This window comes from Oryctolagus cuniculus, chromosome 7 (genome assembly GCF_964237555.1).
Source record: "Oryctolagus cuniculus chromosome 7, mOryCun1.1, whole genome shotgun sequence".
In the NCBI taxonomy this organism is placed as follows: domain Eukaryota; kingdom Metazoa; phylum Chordata; class Mammalia; order Lagomorpha; family Leporidae; genus Oryctolagus; species Oryctolagus cuniculus.
The window spans coordinates 63,464,494-63,492,012 of NC_091438.1; positions in this window are offsets into that span (position 1 = coordinate 63,464,494).

Below are 27,519 nucleotides of genomic sequence, written 5' to 3' on the forward strand. Positions count from 1 at the left end.
TCCCAGTGGAAAGAATGGGTCATCAAAGAAGGAGGTACCTTTCTCTGAAGGGAGGAGAGAACTTCCACTTTGACTATGACCCTGTCTGAATAACATTGAAGTTGGTGAACTCAAAAGGCTTCCATAGCCTTGGCAACTCATGACTAGAGCCTAAGGAGACACCATAAACAAGAGTGTCAAATTGTTAAGTCAAAAACAGGAGTAACTATGTACTTACTTCTCATGTGGGTTCTGTCCTTAATGTGTTGTCCAATGTGAAGTAATGTTATAACTAGTACTGAAACAGTATTTTACACTTTATGTTCTGTGTGGGTGCAAACTGATGAAATCTTTACTTAATATATACTAAATTGATCTTCTGTATATAAAGAGAATTGAAAATGAATCTTGATGTGAATGGCATGGGAGAGGTAGCAGGAGATGGGAGGTGTGTGACTGGGAGGGAAGTTATGGGGGGGGAAGCCATTGTAATCCATAAACTGTACTTTGGAAATTTATATTTACTAAATAAAAGTTAAAAATTATACTATTTGAGTTATTTTAATGTATATTTTCATTCTAAAAGTTTATTTATGAACAAAAATTCATTTGGACAATAACAATTAAGTAAATGATAATATAAGGGTACTTCATAAAGTTATAGAACAATAAAAGTAAATGTTTGTTCAGTGAAAATGCATGCATCGGGGCTGGCATAGTTTCATAGTGGGTATAGTCGTTGCCTACAGTGCCATTGTACCACATGGATGTTGGTTTGAGTGCCAGCTGCTCCACCTCTAATCCAGCTCTCTGCTATGGCCTGGGAAGGCAGTAGAGGATGGCCCAAGTCCTTGGGGCCCTGCACCCATGTGGGAGACCCAGAGGTAGCTCCTGGCTCCTAGCCTTAGAACCACCCAGCTCTGGCTGTTATGGCCCTTTGTGGAGTGAGCCAGCAGATTGGAAGAACTCTTTCTATCTCTCTGCCTCTGCCTTTCTGTAGCTCTGCCTTTCGAGTAAATAATAAATGTCAAAAAAATACATGTGTAGTCTTTTTTTCATAATGTGCATTTTCTGTATATCAAAATTTTTTTCTCTCCAGTCCATCCATTTTGTTCCAAAAGAGAGGATTTCATTCTTGCTAAGTGAAATAAGCCAGACACAGAAAGACAAATACTGCATATTCTTCCTCGCGTGTGGTAGCAAAACAATAAAAGCAAAAAGGAAACACTCAATATGAACTCAGAGTATTTACTGCTGGATGCTAGGAGGGGTAAGGGAAAGAGAGGAGTTTGGATGAAAAACATAGTGGAAGCTGAATGTGGTTTATTAATTGTGACAAGCATGTCACACTAATAAAATATATTAATATATCAAACTACGATAGGATATTAGTAATAGGGGAGGCTAGGTGCAGGGTATCTGTGAACTCTGTATTACACAATGTTTGTTTTATAAATTTAAAACTATTTTGATATAATAAATAGATTTTTAAAATAAGGATTATTTTGCATCACAATATGAATCAAATACATTCATATGTTTAATTTCATATTTCCATAAACTTTTTGAAGTTTCTTCATATTATAATGGACTCTAGGGAGGTTAAGTTACTTTCTTGGACAATTAATGTATCCTAGTAATGATTCAAAAAATTTTCAAAATATCATAAATAGTATTATCTATTTAACATCCCCTATAGAAAGTTTATTTGATGCATGACTTACATTATTTATTCCTCATGAGACCCATGAAGTAGCTTATAACTATTTTATCCTTATTTTATGGACAAGAAAGTTGAAGCTTATTGAAATACAATAACGTGTCAAGATCAATAGTGCATAAGTGAGAAAATGGACTTTCATGCTTCTGTCTGAATTTAAGTTCATGCCTCACTCCATTCTTGGTGTAGATTTTACAGGATTCTCAGGAAAATATTAGAAACTCAGCAAAAGGACAATAATTGCTGTCATGAAGGTAAAACAAGTTGAATTAATCTAAAAGCACAAAGAAGATCAATATTTCCAGTACGTTAAGGAAATATGTTATAGGAGCCAGTGTTGTGGTGCAGTAGGTTAAACCACGGCCTGCAGCACTAGCATCCCATATGTACACTGGTTCCAGTCCTGACTTGTTCACTTCTGATCCAGCTCTCTGCTAATGTGACTGGGAAACCAGTGGAAGATGGCCCAAGTATCTGGGGCCCTGCACCCATGTGGGAGACCCAGAAGAAGCTCCTTGCTCCTGGCTTTGGCCTGGTCCAGCTCTGGCCATTATCGCCATTTGGGGTGCAAACCAGAAGATGGAAGATGTCTCTCTTTCTGTCTCTCCTACTCTCTCTCTGTAACACTGCCTTTCAAATAAATCTTAAAAAAAAAAAAGAAAGGAAATAGGTTACTAGTACACAAACATGAGCCAGAATACCAGATCCACAACTTATAATGGAGTAAACTCGAGATTCATTTTTATGATCCATGAATTTCAGTATCTAATAGTATCAGCAGAATGACAAAAAATATTGTCTGTCTTTAAGAATGGGTTGAGTACTTTAAAATGGAATACTTTAAAAATTATGTTAAGTGAAAAAGACAAACACAGAAAGACAATTATCACATGTGCCTTCTATATGTAAAATTAAAAAAAAAGTGCAAGTCCATCTGAACTTAGAATAGTGATTAGTGGAAGCTAGGAAGAGTGAGAGTAGGGGTTAGATAGAGATTTCATACAAGGTGTCAAAACATGTCGGATAGATGTAGCAAGTTCTGTTCTGGTGTTCCACAGTATAATGTGGTGACTGTAGTTCACATTAATCTGTTATACCCTCTAGGAAGAACTGGGACGGAGGAGCTGGTTAATTCTAAACATAAAGAAAAGATAAAAAAATAGACTAATTGCCTAGTTTGAATAGTTTATGTTGTGTGAACATACCAGGATATTGCACTGCATCACATAAAAATGTAGAAGTAGTACATGTTAATCAAAATTAAAAATGTTTTTAAAAAGTTTAGAACAGTGGTTGATCATCAGAAGTACTTGGGAATGTTGTCCTTTTTTCTTATTAATAATAAAACAAAGCTGTTATTTGAGTAAGGGCTCCTAAGTCTACATTTGCCAATACCACATAATCTTCCCGCATTACTTTATGAATAGAATTCTGTTGCTTAAGTGTTCACAATTTCCTCTTTTTCTCCCTCCCTCCCTCCCTTCTTCCCTCCCTCCCTCTCTTCCATCCTTCCTTCCTCTTTCCTCCCTCCCTTATTCCTCCTCCCTGTCCTTTCTCCTCTCCAAGCTCCCTCTCTTCTTTTTCTCTCTCCCTCCTCTTTCCCTCTTTCCCTCCCTCCCTCCCTCTTTCTTTCTTTCTTTCTTTCTTTCTTTCTTTCTTTCTTTCTTTCTTTCTTTCTTTCTTTCTTTCTTTCTTTTTCTTTCTTTCTCTCTCTCTCTCTCCCCCTCCCTCCCTTTCTTTCTCTTTCTCTCCCTCCCTCCTTCCTTTTCTTTCTCTCTCTTTCCCTCCCTCCCTTCTTCTCTTTCCTCCTTGCCTCCCTCCCTGTCTTCTTCTATCTCTCTTTCATTCTTTCTTTTTTCCCTTCCTTTCCTTTCATTCCTTTCAAGGCGGAAACACACACACACACACACACACACACACACAGAGAAATATTCCATCTACGGGTTCACTTTTCTATGACTGCCAACAGCAGGGCTGAGCAGGCTGAAGCCAGGGGCCTGAAACTCAATATGGGTCTTCCATGTAGTGGGTTCCAGGGACCCAGATAATTGAGCCATGACTTTGAGTCTTCCAGGGTGCACATTAGCAGGAAGTTGCATTGGAAGCAGAGCCAGGACTTAAACTCAGACACTCTGGTGTGAGATGCTCCCATGCAGACTCTTAACTGCTGTGCCAAACGCCCACCACTGACTGAAAGTTTAAACTTGAAAAATAACTATCAAGGCCGGTGCCGTGGCTCACTAGGCTAATCCTCCGCCTAGCGGCGCCAGCACACCGGGTTCTAGTCCCGGTCGGGGCGCCGGATTCTGTCCCGGTTGCCCCTCTTCCAGGCCAGCCCTCTGCTGTGGCCAGGGAGTGCAGTGGAGGATGGCCCAGGTGCTTGGGCCCTGCACCCCATGGGAGACCAGGAAAAGCACCTGGCTCCTGGCTCCTGCCATCGGATCAGCGCGGTGCACCGGCCGCAGCGCGCCGGCCGCGGCGGCCATTGGAGGGTGAACCAACGGCAAAAGGAAGACCTTTCTCTCTGTCTCTCTCTCTCACTGTCCACTCCGCCTGTCAAAAAAAAAAAAAAAAAAAAAAAAAAAAACTATCAAAACAAAATGTGAATCACCTGATTAGTCAGTAAGTTTGTAAAAGACATTAGTAATTTAATAGATCAGCTAAGTAAGCTATGATTTTTATCTTTTTCTTCTCTAAGTTAGAATTCCTTTCATTACCATGTTATTCTACTTTTAAACAGTGGGAGGAACTAGGATACCAAGATGGTATGATTTGGCCCTTAATAGAATTATTTCAAATGTTTTCATTTTGGTGCTAAAATTATTTATCATTATACTTAGTGGGAGTTGAGGTATTTGATAACTTAGTCCAATTAATAGTATTAAAGTTGATCTATCTTGTGGTTGTCTTTCAAAGCAATACATTCCAAATTAAAGTTGTTTCTGCCTTATTTCTCCAAATTTTTAAAATTTGGTTTTGGAGCTAAAGTTCATATATATATATATATATATATATGCGACAAACTTTAATACGTGTGGAGCAATGTAATATAGTGCAGAGAATACTTGGGTGGCAGGTGATTGGTACAGCAGTTAAGAGGCCGCTTGGAACATCTGCATCCCAGCTTAGGTCTCATCTCTGCTTCCACCTTCCTGCTATTATGTACCCTGGGAGGTAGCAGGTAATGGCTTAAGATGCTGAGCCTCTACCATCATTGTTGAAGTCCTGGACTGAGTTCCAGCCTTATAGTTTTGGCTTGGCTCAGACCTGTTTGCTGTGGGCATTTGGGGAATGAATCAGTGGTGGAAGATCTCTTTTTGTCTCAGTGTTTCTGTCATTTCAAATACATGAAAATAACAATAAATAATTTTTTAAAAAGAATAATGGTGGTTAGAATCTAAACCATCTTACTATAAATGTGAATTTAGCTGGTTTCTTATTTACCTAAGCCTCAGATTCATTATCTGCTAGCAAAAGTGGTATTTGGAAAGTCAAATGCAAGAATAAAATGGAGACATTTGGTAAGCTGGAGAATTTTCTAGGTGGTTATACCACGTTTCAAATCCTATGTAAATTTAGGTGTTATTTGAGAAACAAATACTAAATGTTTTTGTATTTCTAATACATATGAATAGCATTATATGTAGAATCAATAAAGCTTAATCTGATTACATAGACAGTAATGAACTTGTATTTGGCTAAGGAGCTCATATACATTGAACACTAGCTATGGACCAGAGAGTTTGTTATAATAGTAAGTAAAGCAGAAAATGCTCAAATAGTAGAGGTTACTGTCTACTAAAATAGTTGAATATAACACACATATGATTATGTAATCAAGCACTGTGATAACTTCTATAACAGCAATTAACTGTATTTTATGAAAAAGGATAACATCTGAGCAGTGGCAGCTGAATTGCATTGGAGTGTTGAAGGATATAATATTTGAACTGAACCCTACTAGATGAGCTGGATTTACCCAAATGAAAACTCTTAATTGCTGGATGAAAAGAAGCAAAGAGACTGTCCAGACAGAAGAAATAATAGAAGAGCTTGATATTTTGTAGGAACTGAAATGGGTTCAATGAAGTTGCAATACAAAAAACATGAGATGAATTTGAAGATACAGAAAAGTTAAATTCATTCAAAGTTTACATGTGTCTTAAAGAGGCTGTATTTTATTCTAAATGACATGGAATTGCATAGTAGAGAGGAAAATAAGTGGCCCATATTGGATAAGTTTGTTTGCAGTGGACTTGAAGTATGTAAACAAGAGTCAAGTGATTAGTTGGATATGAGTCCGTGGCTCGGGGGCATGATGAGCAACATCAATATGGGAGCCCTTAGCACAGACCTTGTTTAAATTCACAGAAATGAGTAAGACCAGTAGAAGAAAACAGGGACTATAAACAAGACTTCAGTGTTACAGAAGACTAAGAAAGAGTTGCCAAGGAAATTGAGAATGTGGTGTCAGAGAGTCAATGAAGCCTATGTTTTGAGATCGTAGTGGCCAACTGGGACAAATCCTTGAGATCTCCAGTAGAAGTTAATGGTGACTTCAGCAAAAGTGGCTTGGATGGAGTGTTGCAGGAAAATGACAGATGTCTGATGTTGGAAGGTAAACAGGAAGCACACAAGTGAAGTTAGAACAAGACAATTCTAATTTTGAATAAGGACAGAGAGAACTTGAGAGCAGTGACGGTTGCAAAATGAGGTGCTTCTATTTTTTATAGGTCAGAAATACTAAATCATACTTATTATTTTGTTAATAGGAATAATCCAATTGCAAGGGCAGGTTTAAGATGAAAGAAAGAGTATAATCAAAAGTGAATTTCCTGAGATGGCAAGAGATCCTGGTTCTTGGAATACTAAAATCTCTTTGCTAGAAGAGGTTAAGAGTTATAGATATATCGTGCTACCCATTTTCTCAAAAGTGCAAATCTTCAGTGTTGTTCAGTTACAAGGGTACAACCTAAAGGCACATAACTAGGTTTTACTCCACTTAGAGTTTCAACAGAGCAGTACAAGACAGCAAGGGGAGGCCAACAATGGTAGTTTGCAAGGGACTGATGATAATTAAGCTTAGTTTGGGTAACAGATGAATGTAGAGTTTGCATGTGTAGTGGTAAGCTGTATGGGCCTAATTACCTGCTTTTGAGATGTGTCTTATGATGTGCATGCAATTAGAAGGCTAATATCTGTTTCTTTATTGCTATTTCTGAGATACATCTTGAAATGAACATTTTATTAGAGGAAATGTGCCAATTTTTCTCGTTAGCATTCTTATATTCAATAAAGTAGGTGATCTAACTTGTAAGGAAAAATATTTTTATGGCTCTCTATAAAAGTTATTTTCATTCTGAATTCTAAAATTGTCCTGTAAACATCTCTTAAAAATGTTTCTCTGAGGGGCAGTCGTTGTGGTGTAGTAGGCTAGGCCTTTGCCTGTGGTGCCAGCATTCCATATGGGTGCTGGTTTGTGTCCTGGCTGCCCCTCTTCAAATCCAGCTCTCTGCTAATGGCCTGGGAGAGCAGTGAAAGATTGCCCAAGTGCTTGGGCCCTTGCACCCATTGGGAGAACTGGAGGAAGCTCTGGCTGCTGGCTTCAGATTGGCCTAACACAAGCTGTTGCAGCCATTTGAGGAGTGAAACTGTGGATTGAAGAACTTTCTCTCTGTCTCTACCTCTCTCTGTCCATAGCTCTACCTCTGAAATAAAAAAGTCTTTTTTTTTATTTTTAAAGAATTATGCTTAAAAAACAGTCTCTTGGAGTTGAATCTTATGAAAATATGTTAGCTTACTACTGAAATGGAGGGCATGGTAGCTGTTAAGAACAACCATGAGCTCAGAGGATAAGTAAGCAATAGCTTTATGGCAGCTGCCTCCACTTTTCACTGCTTCTAATGGGGAAGGTAATGTAAGACTGGCTGCTTCCAGAAACTCCCTTGTCATTTTATATCATGGGTGTTTCCTTGGCCTGCAGGGTGAAAGCATTCCAAATTTGCTTTAAGAAGTTTTAAAATGTGAGTCTTAGGATGGATGTTGGGGCACAGTGTGTTAAACCTCCACTTGCAATGCCCGCATCCCATATCCAAGTGACAGTTTCAGTCTTGGTTATTCAGCTCCTCATACTTCTCCCTGCTAATGCATTCAGAGAAGGAACAATTGTTGGCTCAAGTAATTAGATCCTTGCCACCCATGTGGGAGTCCTAGATAGAGTTCTGGGCTCCTGGCTTTGGCTTGACTCAGACCTGGCTGTTCCAAACATTTAGGGAACATGGAAGATCTCTCTCAACTCTCTCTTTCTTTAACACTTTCTCTGTATAGTTCTGCCTTCCAAGTAGATGAAAATAAAATAAATAATGAATAAACCTCAAGCCAACATTAATTGAACTATGAATATGTTAGGCTAGGGCATACTTGTAAAGGGCTAATTATTCAAATTTGGGGACTAGTATTTCCCTGCTGGAGATTTATTTTCCCTTAAGATATACATTGAATAAAATGTTTTAGATTGTCTATCTAATTACTCTCCTACACACACACACACACACACACACTCCTACTGCAAGGCTTCCTGTTTTTTCCATCTATAAAAAATTGCCTAGACAATACATCTTTTTCGTCTCATTCACTAATACTTTTCTGGACTCCTGAGGCAGCAGTGAGATGCATCTATAATAGGGCAGGCCTCCTTATGTAACTAGCCTTTCCAAATGTCTACTATTTAATTGGATGACCTTATGTTTTCTTTTCCTGCCTTCCAAAATATTCAGAAGAGTGGTAATTGTCTGGTTGCTCTAAGATTAAGATAATTCTTTTCTATGAATGAATACTTTCATGATAATCATATACATAAAGATTAACTTGTTGACAGGAGAAATACTGAAACAATTTAATATTTATTTATACAGTAAGTACATTTCTATTTTAAATTCATTAATTCTTTCCATCACCTGCTGATGGGTTAGTACTTTTTTTTCAAAGATTAATTTATTTATTTGAAAGTCAGAGTTAAACACAGAGAGGAGGAAAGGGAGAGAGAGGGAGAAGTCTTCCATCTGCTGGTTCACTTCCCAATTGGCCCCAATTGCCAGAGCAGTGCTGGTCCAAAGCCAGGAGCTTCTTCGAGGTCTCCCACGTGGGTGCAGGGAACCAAGCACTTGGGTCATCTTCTACTGCTTTCCTAGGCCATAGCGGAGAGCTGGATTGGAAGTAGAGCAGCCAGGACTTGAATTGGCACCCATATGGAATGGCGGCACTGTAGACGGCGACTTTACCCACTATGCCACAGTGCTGACCCCTAGTACTTTCTTTTTAAAAGATTTATTTTATTACAAAAGTAGAGTTACAGAGAGAGATCATCTACCTGCTGCTTCACCCTTCAAATAGCCACAATGTCTAGGGCTCGGCCAGACTGAAGCCAAGAACCAAGAGCTTCTTCCAGCTCTCCTACATGGGTGAGGGGCTCAAGCACTAGGACTGTCTTGTGCTGCTTTTCCAAACATGTTAGCAGGGAACTGGATCAGAAGTGGAGTAGCCAGGACTCAAACCAATACCCATTTGGGATACTGCAGGCAGCAGTTTTGCCCACTGTGCCACAATGCTGGCCAAGTTTTATACATTTTTAGAAAATAGAAGACAACTGTTGAGAAATTCTTGTAGAAATCTTGATTAATATTGAATAACTAATCTTGAGCAGCACTGTATATCATCTCCCACAAATTTTCTCATTTAGTGCTGACAACAATCCTTGAGAGATGGGAGCATAATTATCACATTTATCCATATAATAAACATGAAAAATTTAGATATGAAGCAAAATTTAGCGATTTATGTAGCCAGCCTAAATGCCAGAGATAGAAAAGAGCAAAAAGAGAATTTAATCCAAGATCTCATTTCCTAATTTCTGTACTGTTTTCATTCTCTGCACTGCCTTTCCACACATGGCACTGCAAGAACTAGAGCAAGTCATGTACCTGGATAGAGGTGGAAGTAGGGCAATGGAAAGTACGAGCTGGGAAGCCTGACGCTGCCTCTCCTGGGAAGTGCCTAAGAGGAACTGGGCCTTCATCAGAATGCTTGCCCACTATGGAAGCCACATCTTCCATCACTCCTGATAGAGCCCTGCTTTCCCGTCACTTATTGTATAGGATTTCATGAGAGGTTAATAACCGAATATCTTTAATAATATGGTATGAAGAAAGCATGGTATGATGAAACAAAAATTAATGTTAATGTAACAGGTTAGCCCTAAATTAATAACCCCAAACTATAATTGTTGTCCCATTTATAAGATCATTTTTTCACCAGAGGAAAAGTATTTCTGTTTGTCATACAAACGTGTGATGTACATAGTTAGTACAACTGATAGTATTAATAAAATCTTGATAGGCTTCATGATTATAATAAAATGATATTTTGATCCAAATCCCTAATTAGATTGGTACATTTACCAACTGTTCTCATGGGAAATGAAGCCAGGATACATCATTTAAAGTAATACCTAATTAATTCTTCTTTGTAACAGATGTCAGCCTTATTTTCAAATCTTTCATAGACAATGACTTGCTGTATGAATCTTTTAATTTTCTATATTCAGTTATTTGTTTTTTAACACTATAACATATGCTTAAGTAAAGGAGATATATATGACCAATTTAACTGTGATTTGTGTCTGTTTAGCTACTGTAGTAGAGATATGAAATGCTGAGCACCAAAAACACATTTGTGATTCTATCAGAATCAATTTAAGATCAAGTGTAGTAGTAAATGTGTTAATCATGGTGTAGTGGGAAAACACTCAGCTGAGAGTTAGGAGAACAGAAACCTAGTCATGACTCTGCCACATATTACTGCATGATCTCAAGATTTCATCCTCTCTTCAAACCTTGGATGCACTGTATTTGCATAACAAAGCTTTGGACTGCATGATTTTTTTAGGGTCCCTTCCAGGATGAAGTTTTATTATGTTTTCATAAAAATGTAGCATCTGTAATTCACATTCCATTTTAATTTATTCTTTCTGTTCACACACACACACACACACATATATATATATTTATGTATGTATGTATGTATGGGTACACACGGACAACACTCACACAGTATAGCTCTATCTCTACCTGTACTGAGTGTTTAGAATTCATTCCATAGTGTCTTTTGATGATAGAGAGGAGCAAGATAGTGAAAGATGATAAAGTTATCTACACTTGCAGATATATATCACATATTATAGGTAAGAAAGACAGCCAGTACCCAGTGGCAGGTGTCAGAATATAACTGTGGGAACTATAATATTATATTTTCAATTCTTTATTGTTGAAGAGTTAGGAAAAGTAACTATGACCAAAATTCAAAATATATAACTTTAATTTGTGATAATTCTTCCTTGCTAAAGTAATGCATATTTTTATTTACCTATTTACCGAATATGACAAAGTTGTAACATGAAAAGTAGAGAAAACATGGGTTAGAACACATCAAATATGGTGTCATTACTACTTAACAATGAAAGGCAACAGCCTGTAAATAGGAATTAAGATATCACTCTTGTTGAATATTTGAACAATGTGATCTACACATGTAGTTTACATGACACCTGGAAAATTTAACCTGTGAGAGTCTATTGGCTTTGGATTACATGTATAAAGTTTAACATAAATGCATGTACAATATCAAAATGATTAATAACAGCTAAGAATTGGTAATATTTATTAAGAGCTCATTTTCTACGAGTCTATGTTTTATGCATACTAGCTCTTTTATCTCATTTCATCCTCAAAACAACACTGTGTAAGTAGGTCCTTTTATTAACTCTACTTTAGATGAGAAAATTGAAGGTTGGGGATGTTAAGTTTCTTGGCCAAAACCCTTCAACAAAAATGGAGGAGACAGGTTTCTGTTCAGGTTTGAAGCCAGAGCCTTATTAATACACAGTGATAATAAAATGGACCAACTACTCAAAAATAATGCAAATCATTTTTAAATATTTATCTTTAGCCCAAACTTCCTGAACTCTACACAGACATATCCACCTGCTTCCTAGACTTATCCATTATGATTCTCAGAATTCCCTCCAATCCACACGGGCAAACTCAACGCATCACCCTTTGCACTAATCCTGCTAGTCCTTGGGTGATTTTCCTCCTTGGTCAATGGCTCTGATTTCATCCATGGCTCAAGAATTAATGCTGTTTTCACTCTCCTTACTTGCTATATCCAATTATGCATTGCATCAGTTTAATTATATTGCTTTAAAATCCAATATCTCTTCTCTATTGCTATGGCCTCTACCTTGATCCAAGAGACTATCATTTTTTACGTGGACAGCTATAAAATTTCCTAACATTGTTGACCGTTCTCTGACTTTTACTACTCTTTAATCCATTCTCTGTATTTTAGATACAGTGATGCTTTAAAATCATGTATCTTACCATATAACACAGCTGCATAAAATATATCTTTTCATTACTTTTGGATACAGTCCAATTTCCTTAATATGCTTACCAGTTCTCTGATTGCCTACATGACCCCCAAAGAAAATTAACTTATGCCATGATCCTCTTCCTTCTGATGCCATAGAAAATGTTTTCTTTTTTAGTGCCTTGCTTTTACCTTCACTCTTTTGAGACTTTTGTACATTCATTTGAAAATTATTTATTAATCACTGCCTAAATGACATTCACTGTTCTAAGTACTAGCAAACAGTGGTGAATGAAAGTCAGAATGTCTCTGCCCTCACACACTTTTATTTTTGTGGTTTGGAGGGACAAGGCATAAACAGAGAAAATGATGCAGTTCCTAGTAAGTTCTATGAGGAAAATAGGACATGAGATTCAGAGTAAGTGGATTCTAGGGTGGAGTGAAGAATATGCATCCGTTTTTTGGTGATGGAGCATTCTTGCATTTTTCCCTTACCATCCAACCCCAATTTCTAGCCTGTGCCCGGCTAAGTCCTAATTACATTTCATGTTTTTGCTTGAGAGCCGCTTGGTTGGAAGATTTTTCTTGCCTAGACTGGACTAATGCCTAGACTAGTGCCTCTCCATTCTACATACACCAGTGTTCCCTGTGCTTGCTTTTGTGTGATACTCATCACACTGTAACTTACATGTATAAAATCCATCTCCTGTCATCTAAATTCTATGATAAATAACCTCTTAGCTCTGGTTATCACTTGAGTAAAAATGACAGTTAAAAAAGGGTTCACATTCACATTATTATTTGGGAATTCACATAAATATTTGTGATAATATTAGTTAAATTAGCATTAGTATTTCATTAATTATGAGTTTAGCAAAGAAAAGTATAGATTTTTAAAAGACTATAATTGGGAGACCTCCCATCTCTCAGATTTTAGAGATGAGTTTCCTTAGGAAGTAAAAAGTAGACAGAGGCTTGGATGGTAAGAGTTAGCCAGGTGATGATTTGTCCGGGCTAAATCATCTGGCTAAATGACAGATTATCTCAGGAAGGCATGGTAGGGAATTACAGGGATCAAAGTAGAGGTGGTACTTGAAGTGGGAGTCAGAGCAGTTTCCCTGAGAAGGTAAAATTTGGGCTTCAACCTGAATGGCAAGAAGGAGGTAGGAATATGAATATGAAGACAGTAGAATTTCAGAAGGAGGAAGGCATATAAAGCCCCAAGAAATAGCTTGATATAGTCCAGAGATATTAACAGAATGAGCTGTCACAAGTGATTAAAGGGGGTAGTAGTTAGGGATGAGATCTGAAAGGCAGAGACCAGATCACAGAGGGCCTTGCTGGCCACTGCATGGGCTTTGGAATCTATTTTTTATTTTTTGAAGATTTATTTATTTATTTTTAAAGCAAAAGTGGCAGAGAGAGGAAGAGAGATGGAGAAAAAGATATCTATCATTTGTTGGTTCATTCCCCAAATTCTGGCAATGGCCTGACGTGGGCCTGGACAAAGCTAGCACCTGGGAAATCTATGTGGTCTGCAGTGTGGGTAGCAGGGGGCAACTTGGGCCATCTTCTGCTGCTTTCCAAGGTGCATTAACAGGAAGCTGGATTTGAAGCAGAACATCCCGGACTCGAATGGGCACTCTGATATGGGATAACAGCAGTGCATAGAGGTAGCTTAACCCACTGTGCCATGATGCCAAGCCTCTTGGAATTTAACTTATCTGCATTGAAACAAATGGAGGATTAAGGAGAGGAAAGTGGTATGACATGATATATGTTTTAAGAAGATTACTGCAGTTATTGTGTAGACAAAGATTGTAGAAGGCAGGAGGGCAAGCCATGAGACCAGTTAACAGTTCGTAAGTAATATGTGATCACCTCTGTAATAGAAATGAAGGTAAAGAACCAACTGCTGTGCATTCAATCATAGGGATTATTTTCTTACAGAACAAAGAAGCAAGTGCAGCCTAATACTTAGTAGTCCAGCAGAAATGATTTTAAATGCTAGCGTAGCTCTGGGGCTTTGAGTAAGTAACTTATGAGATGAAGATAAACCATACCTCACAGGGTCATTGAGAAGACCCATGAAGTAATGCTTTTGATCCTATCATAGTTCTAGCTCATAAGAAAAACCAATAAACATGTTGATCTTCTCTCTCTCTCATTAAAAGACAGATACTGCCTATGAAAAATAATACTTGATAAATGGCAATGATGAACACTTAATGAGCATTTATTATTTACCAGGCACTGTGCTGGGTAGTGAGGCCCCAGCAGGAAACAGACCAATTTCCCTTTCCCAGGCATCTTGTAGTACAGCAGGAAAGACATAAAACATGAGAACACATCTATAGTTATATCATTAGAATTGTAATGACTCCTACAAAAGACAAAGATCTTTAAAACACATAATAACATGATCTCACCTACTCTGAAATTTTAGGGAAGGCTCCAACAATGGCATCTAGTTTGTAACCTGCCTGGAGAATGTTAGCTAGGCAGTGAGTCACTTGTTCTGGTCTTTTCAAAGGTAAGAATGGAATGGGAGAGGGAGCGGGAGATGGGAGGGTGTGAGTGGGAGGGAAATTATTGGGGGGGATCCATTGTAACCCATTAACTGTACTTTGAAAATTTATATTTACTAAATAAAAAATTAAAAATAAAATCAACTTATTAAACTTAATATTTTATTCATTAAATAAAATTTATTTCATAAAAAAAGAATAAGTTTCAAAAAGGATTAGAAAAATTAACCAAGAGATGCAATCTGGGTTTTTATGAGAAATCCTCTGCCAGGGACTCAGAGCTCTGAGGTGGAAGTAGGTGTTCAATGAGAAGGAAGAGGATGTTTGTAAAGTCTGTGCTAAGCTGAGACAATGGGCCATGTTTAGAGGGTTGGGGAAAGTACTTCACACTGAGCCTTTCTAGCTTCCAGGATGTTATGTGCAAAAATGGGGATGTAGAGGTCTGGTGTTGTGGTGCATTAGGTTAAGCTGCTATTTGCATTGCCAGCATCCTATATCCAAGTACGAGTTCTAGTCCTGGGTGCTCCACTTTCAATCCAGCTCCTGGCTACTGTGGTTAGGAAAGCAGCAGATGACGGCCCAAGTACTTGGGTCCCTGCCATCATGTAGACAACCTGTATTGAATTCCAGGCTCCTGGCTTTGACCTCACCCAGCCCTGGCTATTGTGGCCATTTGAGGAATGAACCAGTGGATGGAAAATCGATCTCTCTCTCTCTTCCTTCCTTCCTTTCCTTCTTTATCTCTCCCCCCCCCACACCCCTCCCACTTCCTCTCCCTCTCTCTACAAGTCTGCCTTTCAAATAAATAAATAAAATTAAAAATGGGGAAGAGAGATTATATTCAGGCAAGCTGGGTTTTGTAGATGATGTAGGAATCTGGACAACTTTTTCACTCAAGGTGAACTGAGCGGTTTCATATACAAATAATTGAATGATAATTTCTCCTTTCTGATATTCATGAAGAATAAATTCGATAAAGAAGTTAATTTACAACTGCCTAAATTATGGAGAGAACATTAAAATTTGAATCATGATCCAAAATATGAATTGATTCATGAAAAAAGACCTAAACTGATCTAAAATATTTTATCTTTTTTGCATAATTAGATAAAAATAATTTACCCCCAAAATATAAGTTCAAGATGACAAGAATATCCAGAATTAAAGAGGCCCTACCTATACTTTAATCCCACTTTTTCTCAAAACTTCCAGATTGCAATTGAGGTAGAAAGGCTTTTAATGAAATATTTTTCTTTTAGAAGGTAGCATTTGAGCTAAAGTGTGAAGTTCATTGTGAGCAGATTATTAAACAAACACACAAACAAAAGTGAGTACAAACAAGGGAAGGGCCAAGTCCATCCTTGAGAAAAATATTTTATATTCAAAATCTTCTCAGTTGGAAGGATTTTTCCACTAGTCTTGAATGTTATGTTCATTTTCTGTCTTTGCCCATTGCATTTAGAGATGGCATCGTTGACTGTTCCTTTCTGTGTGTGCTGATGTGGCTGAAAATCCCAGTGGCCAATCAGCAGTTTTTGCACACTCTGGTTTCCATCCCAGTGCCCTTTGAACAAGGATTTTAAGTGCAGCCTGCCAAGCCAGCTCTGTTGGTGGTCTTGGCCTCAAAGTCATAGCTATGTCAAACTGAATGGTTTCACCTGTGATCATGAAACTCCTATGTGCCCTACAGGCTGCTCTGTCTTCTCTGTGTCCTATAAAGTTATAGTCCTTTAAATTGGATCTTTGGAAACTGTTCTCTTGCCTGGTGCACATAAGCCAAATATCTTTCTCTTTCCTCTAGCTATTCTTCTGATCACCAGGAATAGTCTGTTCTTTTCTTGAGATAGGAAACTTAACCTTTAAAAATGTGCATCAGGCTGAAGCTCTGCCATTTGGAGATATTTTGTTTTAGCAGAGGCAGTCAGAATGTAAGAGCACTTTCCTTCACTGCCCTCACATTTATTGGGAGAGCATAGGACATTGCAAACCTATGGCTTAATTGACTCTGTACAGGGCCTTTCCCATGTGCTACTGTGGACAGTCTATGACCTTCTCTGCCTCTAGACAAGGTGCATTCTGGGCTGAGGAACATCCAGCCCACAGACTGTATAAGGCCTGGGAGATCATTTGGTCTGGCCCTGCCAAAGGAACCACATGTGGGATTTCAAATTTAATAAAGCTACAGCAGGCTAATTTTTAAGTTGATAATTTTTTATTGCCTGCAAATGATGTTATAAATATCCACATGGCACTTGGAAAGCAAACGTTTCCTAGCCCTGCATGTATAAAAAGCAGGCAAAAGTTTCCTGGCCCTTTCAAGTGTTCACAAGAACACAGGTAAAAGCATTCTTTAGAGTCATTGTTGAATTTTACTCTAATCTGGTGCTTTCTCTATCGTTTTTAAATTATTTATTTGAAATCCAGATTGACACACACATGCACACACACATACTCACATATATAGAGTTCTTCCATGCTCTGGTTTATTTCCCAAATGCCAGCAACAGCTGGGACTGGGACAGGCTGAAGCCAGGAGTCAGACAACTACAGAGCCTTTACATGTGCTGTGGTAACTCAGTACTTTAGCCATCATCTGCTGCTTCTCAGATACATTGAGTAGGAGTTGGGATGGAAGCATAGTAGCTAGGACTTGAACCAGCACTCTGAGATAGGATGTGGGCATCCCAAGTGGCAGCGTAACCTGCTGTGCCACAACACTTAACCCTGGTTGCTTCCTTTCATTCATACCCACCCCTCTTCCCAGGAGATTTAGGATATTTTAACCTCAGAGAATGTGTCAACTTCAACTAGAATTTTTTTTTCACTCTCTTAAGTGCAATATGAAGGTAAATTGCCTACTGAACTGCCTGAATGTTACACATAGTTATTGAATGTTTTCTTCATTTAATTTCTTCTAATTAACTCATTTTAAAAAATAATTAAACTACTAGTTTCCTATCATAATGATTTTCAAAATATGTCCTTTACCTTTGCATTATTTTAAATCAGTAGAATTAACATAGCAATGTAGAAATATCTAGACTTCATCAGAGAACAAATTTCAGACTGGATTTCCCTGTGTCTAATTATTTATGTGGATAAATGAAAAAATGCTTAAAGAATCAATTCAAACTTTTTGTCATGAAGAATGATATTTGTTTGCTATTTCATAGGAAGGATTCTTAAGTCTATAAATGTATTTTCATATGGTTTAACGTCTTGAAGTGACAGCTCCTATGAAGAAATGCCCAAATGCCATCTAATAATGTTTGACTATAAAAAGATTTTACCTAAATAAATTTAAGCAAGAAGAGCTTTTGTTAACTCTTGTATCATTGCTTCAGAATGTTTTATTCCCTCCCAAATGAGGTTTTTTTTTTTTTTTTTTCATCATCCACAATGGCCAAATCAACTCTGCTGATCAGTGGTCTTTGGGACATCAACAACTTTACTCTCCTTACCACAGATTCTCCTGCAGACATTTTGTAAAAAGAGTAGAATTCTCATTTGTTTCCAACTGGTATAGATATTGCCAACTCCCTAAAAATGTTACAGATTTTTTTTGAGAAATTCTTGAGAAATCCAAGAAAAAAATTAGTGTTAGTTTTTCTATAATTTGAAGGAGGAAATAAGGAAAAGAGAACAAATCTCACCCGGAAGCTGCATGGAAAAAAAAGGGATCCGAGCTAATTCCCCTGTGCTTTTCTTCCATCTCAAATGCTCCAAATTCCCAGTGTCTGAATCCATCAGAAACTTCTATTCAAGGGTTCAAAAATATTTTAGAGCTTTAAACATCACAGGTTATTGAAATTGAAGATACTCATAGAAAATTTGGATATATAAACAGATTTATTTTCATTATGTGAGCATGAAAAATGAAAAAAAGATTTCTATAACCTTAAAAGAGCTGAAATGATTTTCTTCTATAAAAATTGTGTTCTCAAGTTTCATTGCCCTGTGCCAGTTTTCAGCCTATAGTGAATTTTTATGATTGAGTCATAAACCTCTGAAAATCATACCACGAGTTTATAGTTGGAGGCTGACACTGCTTTAATTACAATGTGGCTATGGCTGGGGTGAAAAGTGTGGCATTAACTCTTTCACTCATGCATTGCTTCAGATGCTGGTAAGGCTTGATAATTCTATCCAGACAATATATATAGCAAAGTCATTGGTTTTATACATGGGTTTTGTTTTATTTGAGCTTCTTTACCCATTCCAAGAAATACTATGTTTAGAGTTATAATGAATAGTTTCATTCTCAGATTTGGATCAAAGCAGTCTGCTTTCTTTGACTGAACTAGCTTTCCCAGGCTAATGGAGCAAACATACTTCAGACCTGGATTTACAAGCTGTGTTTGATGACTGTTATCACTGGGATCTTTTTTTGGCTAACAGATTAAAATTAGAGGCTTTGGTCGTCTACTGAGAAACTGAGAAAGGAGTTCAGAACTTCTATCCAAGGCTTTTGGCTACAACTGCTTCTCTGGCGACATTGCTCATATTTTGATGAAGAAGGAAATGATCAAGCAACTGTTTAAGGGAATCAATGAACCATAAGTGGCCCAAAATAACTGATTCATGTAAGCAGCACAGCTTTTCACTGGCATCTCAGGGCTCTCAAATGTGGAAACTGTTTTTGCTTTCATTGGTAGATCAATTTTAGAATATAAACTGCTGAAAGCTTACAACCATGTATTATATAGCATTTAGTACATTGTGAACCCTTTAAAAATAAATCAATTATAATATCTTGTCAAAAAATAGAGAAAAAATAAAGACATTTTCTTTGTAGCAATATACCTAGGAAATTTCATCCTAAAATGGCTGGCTGAGGAAACAGCCCTAATGAAATAAGCTAAGCTGGGCCAGATCCATCAAGTCAATAACTACATTAGCAATTACATCCTTTTAGTGAAAAAGCAATCTGGGCCATGTCTCCACAGCTATTGAGGAGATGTCTCCTTAGCTATACTGGGAGAGTCCAATACGTTTGGCTGCCTCAGCTCTCTAGAGCTTTCAGTTAAAGCAGTTGATGGATTAAGTTGGCAGCTAGCAAGGGCCAGCACCAGAGTGTTCTGGGACTGCATTTGGAAGCTCATAGAACATTCTGAGAGGCTATAGTCAATCAACAGAGAGAGTATATTTGATGCCTCCTGAGAAGCTTCCTGTTTTTAAAAACAAGCTAGTCACCCTGTTTTCTGTTAAAGAGATACAAGGACAATGTAAAAAACTATGTCCTACTAGGATTGGAGGTTCTGGCAAGTCATTTCCAAAGTGTTTTTCACAGAACCATGACCTAGTAGTCCTGCAAGGGACTTTAGTGAAAAATCTGGACTGGTGACTTGCCTAATATGACAGAATTAGTAGAGAACTAAGCTTAGACTCCAAAGCTGGTGAAAAGCAATTAGTATTGTAGTCTTTCTCACTGTATCCTGTTGCTTTATTCTGTTTGGGCAGGTGGCCTCTCACTGAAAAATCTTTTCTTGCCATATTGCTTATTCATTGTGGAAAGTTGATGCCTGCACTCATTCCTTTTTCTTCTTTAATCCTTTTTTTCTCTTTACTGATGACTGTGTGATTTCCAGGAATCTTTTGCACATATGCATTCCAAGAAGTACAACATTATGGAAGATGCAAAATAACAATATTTTAGGAGAGAGAGTCAAGGTGGCAGAATAGGGAGGGAGCTTAATGCTCTAGTCTAGGGTAAGATAGATTAAAAAAAAGTGGAGAGAGTGCAATCTCAGGGAAGAATTAGGGAGAAAACAGCAGAGGAAACGTCACACAAATTAGAGGGACACTTGGGACTATATGGAGGGTGTGGACATGCGCAACTTAGGACCTCTGCAGCTGAGAGACTCAGCAAGAGCTTTGAGTGAAGTGAGACTAACCTGCAGCAGCCCAAGCCACTAGCAATAAAGCTGTGTGAAGAGCAGGGTAGGAGTCTGGCTTGGAGCCCTGTGGGGTACAGTATACCTGCTAACCTAGAGGGAACAAAAGGCATGAGTCTCCTCTGAAACTACCCAACACCAGCATCCTGTAGCTAGCTGAGAGAGGGCAGGTGCCATTTTGGACCTACATAACCTCTGTGCAAGCTCGTATTCATGTGCCCAGCAACCAGCCAAATGGAGACCCCTGTGTCTGGCTGGGAGAATTGACAGGGGCCTGTCTGAGGGAGCCTTCTTTGCTGGGACTATGAAAACATTGTGGCTGCATGGGAGGGCATAGGGGCTGGCTGGGACTTTGGGTAGTGACTGTGGGTGGTTCCACATGCTCAAGGCTCCTTGGTTCCAAAGTGAGGGTCATTGCTTCAGGATCCACGTTCACACCAATGACTACAAGGATCCTTTGTGTGGTTCCTGTGGCAGAATGGATGAAAAATTGTACCCACTGGGGCTAGTACAAAGACATTGGACTCCTTTGAGAGAGGAGTTAAGCAAGAGACTATACCAACAGAGCTGGACAAACCTCCCCTCCGATTAAAAAAAAAAAGATTTACCACCCCCAACTTGATTGTCACCTTAGCACATAGCTTACCCTGAAGCACTGAATAGAGCTTAATGACCACACCCAGCAAACACCTCTGGGCATTCACTGAAACAGCAGACACCCCACTAAGACACAGAGGAATAGTTAAAAAATAAAAGCCATCACGGGGTGGGAGGGAACCAACAAGTATCACCACAACTGCCTATTAATAAATACAGCAATTCAAGAAACATGAATAAGGAAGATGGCGTGACACCCCCTAAAGAACCCAACACTTCACTACTAGAATGTAAAGATGAAAGGATTGATGAAATGTCAGAAATAGAATTCAAAAAGTTGATCATAGGATTACTAAAAAGTAATCAGAAGCAAATTCATGAACTAAAGAAATCCATACATGACATGATTGAAAATTGTTCCCATGAAATTGAGATTTTAAAGAGAAATCAAAACAAAATATTGGAGGTGAAGAACTCAACAGAACAAGTAAAAATATGGTAGAAAGCCTTAAGAACAGACTCATTGAGGATGAAGAAAGAATATCAGAGTTAGAAGAAAAATCTCCAGAAATTTTACAGTCAGACCAAAAAAAAAAAAAAAAAAAAAAAAAGAAGAAATAAGAAAACTAAAAAACAGTGTTAGAGATTTATGGGAAACTATCAAGCAACCCAGCATATGGGTCTTAGGAGTTCCTGAAGGCATAGAAAGAGAGAATGGATTAGAAAGCTTTTTAATGAAATAATTATAGAAAACTTCCCTAATTGGGAGAAAGAATGGGATGTCCAAATACAGGAAGCACATAGAACTCCTAATAGACATGATCAAAAAAGATCTTCACCACAACATATTGTAGTCAAACTCTCTACAGTAAAACATAAAGAAAGATTCTAAAATGTACATGAAAGAAACACCAGAGTACTTTTAGAGCATCTCCAGTTAGACTCACAACTGACTTCTAATTGGAAACCCTACAGGCTAGGAGACAATGGCAAGATATATTCCAAGTTTTAAGAGAATAACTGTCAACCCAGAATACTGTACCCTGAAAAGCTCTCATTTATGAATGAAGGTGGAATAAAGACCTTAACAAACAGCAATTGAAAGAATTTAAAAAAAAATTTAGCACTTCTACAGCCTTACAAAAGATGCTTAAGGATATGCTGCACAGAGAAACACAGAAACATGGTCATAACTATAAAAGAAAGTGAGGATAAAAAATCTCTCAGTAAAACTGCAAAGGAATCGCTAACCAAGATCCTCCCAGCAAAGAAAAGCCCAGGACTGGATGGCTTCATTGCTGAATTCTAATAGACATTTAAAGAAAAACTAACTCCAATTCTTCTCAATCTATTCAAAACAATTAAAAGGGAGGGAATCCTCTCAAACTCTTTCCATGACACCAGCATAACCTTAATCTTAAACCTGAAAAAGATACAACAGAAAAGAGAACTAAGACCAATTTCTCTGATGAATATAGACACAAAATTTCTCAACAAAATACTAGCCAATCAAATTCAACACATCAAAAAGATCATTCACCTGGACTAAGTAGGATTTATCCCAGGGATGCAGAGATGGTTGAACATTCACAAAGCTATCAATCAGTGTGATACATTACATTAACAAATTGTATCATGAAGACCAAAAACCATATGATTAGCTCACTAGATGCAGAGAAAGCATTTGATAAAATATAACACCCTTTCATTAAGGAAATTTGGTGTAGAAGGAACATTCCTCAACACAATCAAGGTAGCCTATGACAAACCCACAGCCATAAGCCAATTGAATGGAGAAAAGTTGGAAGCATTCCCATTGAGATCCAGTACCAGACAGGTATGCCCACTCTCACCATTGCTATTCAATATAGTCCTAGAAGTTGTAGCCAGAGACATTAGGCAAGAAAAAGAAATCAAAGAGATAAAAATTGTGAAGGAAGAATTCGAACTTTCCCTATTTGCAGATGACATGATTCTATATATATAGGGGATCCAAAAGACTCCATTAAGGGACTATTGGACTCATAGAAGAGTTTGGTAAAGTCAGTATATAAAATCAACACACAAAAATCAACAGCCTTTGTATACACAGACAATGGCAAGGCTGAGACTGAACTTCCAAGATCAATTGCATTTACAATCTCTGAAGCAAGGACAGTCTCTTCAACAAATGGTACCTGGAAAACTGGATCTCCACCTGCAAAAGTGTGAATAAGACTTCTACATCTTATACAAACATCCACTCAAAATATATTAAAGACCTAAATCTTTGACCCAATACCATGAAATTATTAAAGAACATTGGGGAAACCCTGTAAGACATTGATATATGCAAAGAATTCTCAGAAAAGACTGCAGAGGCATAGGCAGCAAAGCCAAAATTGACAAATGGAATTACATCAAATTGAGAAGCTTCTGTACCTCAAAAGAAACACTCAGCAAAGTGAAGAGGCAACTGACAGAATGGGAGAAATTATTTGCAAACTATGCAACTAATAAAGGATTAATAACCAGAATCTACAAAGAAGTCAAGAAACTCAACATCAACAAAACAAACAACCTAGTTAAAAAATGTGCAAAGAGGGGCTAGTGCTGTGGCACACTAGGTTAATCATCTGCCTGCGTTGCCAACATCCCATATGGGTGCTGGTTCTAGTTCCAGTTGCTCCTCTTCCAGTCTAGCTCTCTGCTGTGGCCTGGGAAAGTGCTTGGGCCCCTGCACCCACATGGGAGACTGGGAGGAAGCACCTGGCTCCTGGCTTCGGATTGGCGTAGCTCTGGCCGTTGCGGTCACTTGGGGAGTGAACCAATGGAAGGAAGACCTTTCTGTCTGTCTTTGCCTCTCACACTCTCTATAACTCTGCCTGTCAAATAAATAAATAAAATCTTTTTAAAAAAAGAAATGGGCAAAGGATTTAAACAGACATTTATTCAAAAGAGGAAATTCAAATGGCCAACAGACACATGAATAAATACTGAGGATCACTAGCCATCTGGGGAATGCAAATAAAAATCATAATGAGGTTAAACCTGACCCCCATTGGAATGGCTTTCCTATAGAAATCAACAAGCAATGAACGCAGGTGAGAATGTGGCAAAAATTGTATCCTAATCCACTGCTGTGTGCCTTGGTGCAGCCACTGTGGAAGACCGTATGGAGACAACCTCAGACATCTGAATATAGACCTACAATGTGACCCAGCCATTCTACTCCTGGGAGTTTACCCAGTGGAAATCAAATCAGCATATGAAAAAGCTATCTGTAATCCAATGTTTATTGCAAAACTCAATTCACAGTAGCTAAGATATGGAATCAACCCAAATGCCTGTCAACTGAAGACTGGATAAAGACATTTTGGGATATATACACCATAGAATGCTGCAAAGAAGTAAAAAATGAAAAATGAAATTCTGTCATTTGTAACAAAATGGATAAAATTGGAAAATATCATACTTAGTGAAATAAGCCAGTTCCAAAAGGACAGATGCCATATGTTCTCCCTGATCTGTGATCACTAATGGAACACATAATAGGTAATCTATAGAAGTGAAATTAATACTTCAAGATGCAATGTCTTTGAAGAGCCCTTTCTTTGACTCTTGAGGAACAGTTTTTTTTTCACACAATTTGTTGAATTATTTTCTTAGTATAGAGTTACTTGTATATTATAAAGTTAATTGAAAGTAGACCTTAGTAAAAAATAAGAATGGGAATAGGAGAGGGAGGAGGAAGATTGGTGGGAGTGTGAGTGGGAGGGCGGGTATTGTGAGAAGAATCACTTTATTTCTAAAGCTATATTTATGAAAAGCATGAAGTTTGTATTCCTTAAATAAAAGGTTTCTGGGAAAAAACACCCTAGGAAACTTTTTTGAGAAACTCTCTTATGGTTTCATTGTATTTATTATACTTTATGAAATTTCTAGATATTTTACTACAAGAAAAATATCTATCTTCTTTTTCTTCATTTTCAACATGTCATTATAATTGGTTTATGTTTATGAAAGATTGACCATGTGCTAAGCACTACTTAATACAGCAATGTGTGTTTATGGCCACTTGGTGTGGCAAAATGAGAATTGATTTTGGAGTCATACTTACCTTTTATACTGTCTCTGTCCCTTTGTAGGCCTATAGTATTGGGCAGGTGAGTGAACATAATGAATTCTAATTTTTAAAGATGTTACTAATTTGTACCAAAGGGGTGTATTTTGGATAACTTACAAAGTGTTAGGAACTGCAACTAAATACAAGTGCCTCTGACCCTAAGCCATTTTCTTTTTAAAAAAATATTTTATTAATATAAACAGAATAGATTTCATGTATTTCATAGCTACAGTTCTAAGAAGACAACCATACTTCCCTCCATTCCCCTCTCCTGCCTCAGCCCTCCTCTTCTTTCTTTTCTTTTTCTTTAATTTTTGCATCTGCATACTTTCAATCCATTCTATAATCACAGGCTTAATTCACCACTAACTATAATATTCAACAAGTAAAAAACAGAAGATCACGGTTCCACAAAAGAATAAAAAAGGGCTAAAACCAACAATCATAATACAAGATATTTGCTTCATTTCCATATATTTTTCTATTCTGTATTAGCTGCCATATATCAGAGAACATGTTATTTGTCTAAGCCATTTTCTAATATATCATTCTTGAAGTTTAGTACCTGGCCAATAGCATCATGATAACTTGGGCACTTGCTGGAAATGAAAACTCTGGAGTCCCAGCAAAACTATTAGTTGAGAAATTCTTGGTATGGCATCCATCAGTCTGTATTTTCACAAACCGTTAGAGCGATTCTGATGCTGACTCAAGTTTCAGAAACACTGTTCTAAGTTGATTAACATAGGGACTTGTCAGAAATAGTAGTTTTTCTTGGTGTGTACTTCTTTTCTAACCAACAATGCTGCCATTCTTCAAAATGGACCTAACATGATGAGTGTGTTGGACACTTTCTACTGGTTTTATTTTCTTCTTACTCTTCCATGCTATGCGTGGGTTCTCTATTTTGTGTTTTACATTCCCCAGAATTGGCCCCCATTTTGGTCTCAAGATGTTTAATTCATGAATTTATAGTTCCAAAACCTGATAATGTACAATGAATGCAAAGTCAATATTACCCGCCAGAACTGAAACACCATTGTTTAATTGTTTGACTGACTGGTGTCCTGAAAGCTAATCAGTCTTGACAAAAAGTGGTTCCAGCTGATCCCTGTCCAGTTAGTCCTGCTTAGGATTGCTATTACTTTATTTAAAAGATTGAATTCTCAACCACTTAAGTGCACAAGTTTTCTTCTGATGACATGCATGGTGCTTGATTAGCCCTAGGCCTAGTCTCTACTGGATACTTTTCCTTTAATTAACCGCGACAGACTTTTTGGCTCACAGCTTTCTAGACTACCTTATGATCACTTGTGTCCTTTCCATTTTATAAGAATCAGCTCCTGAATTCCATGGGATGATATAGGTGGAAGTGCTTCGAGAATGTTAAAAGCATCATATGAACAGGAAATACTGGCATTTTCTTATTTGGATAAGTTACCTTGGAGAAGTAGGTTTGAGACAGCAAGGTGGTTCAATTTTTGCTCTTTCTTCCTTACTTCCTCCCTTCCTTCTCTCTTTTCTCCCTTTCTACTTCCTTTGGAGTACTTCAAGAGTTTCTGAAATCTTGATCACTGATCAAGATCACAAGAGCACTGAAATCATGAACTTGCTTTTCCACCAGCACAATGAATAAACAAGAATCATGGAAATGTTCAGAACTAGAATTTTAGAGAAAATGACAAACTGATGTCTGTGAGTACTTCAAAAAGTTCATGAAGAAGTGGAAATACAAGGTGTTTATTTTGATGTAATTTTTTTCATAATAGGCATTTTTCATAAACTCTCTGAAGACCCCTTGTATGCAGGGACTTCAAAATTTTTTGCACCAATGTAAATTTACCTTTTAATTCCATTTTCTATGAACTGTTTGAAGTACTCTCAGATCTGCTTTCAGAAATAGACAAATCTGTTTAATTATATTATAATACTGACACAGATTTGTTATGGGACTATTGAAGAAAGGGTCATATGCAGTGGTGAAACATTGGTCAGGATGCTTTCAGACAGTTGATTTCTGAGAACAGCAGCTTGGAGTCACTGAGTTCTCAGGATTCAGGTTGAGTCTACACAGCTGCTTCTTGCTGTTCCTTAAGCCAATTTGCAAGTGTATTTTACTGGAAAACATAGGTATCCTATAAGAAAATAGAACCATCCTGTGGGAAACATAGTACTGAAAACATATGAATTCCATTTATATTTCTGTATTCTACAGTTTTATCTGCTTTTAATCTACGGTTTCTTTCACAAGCAAATGGAAAGAAATGTGAA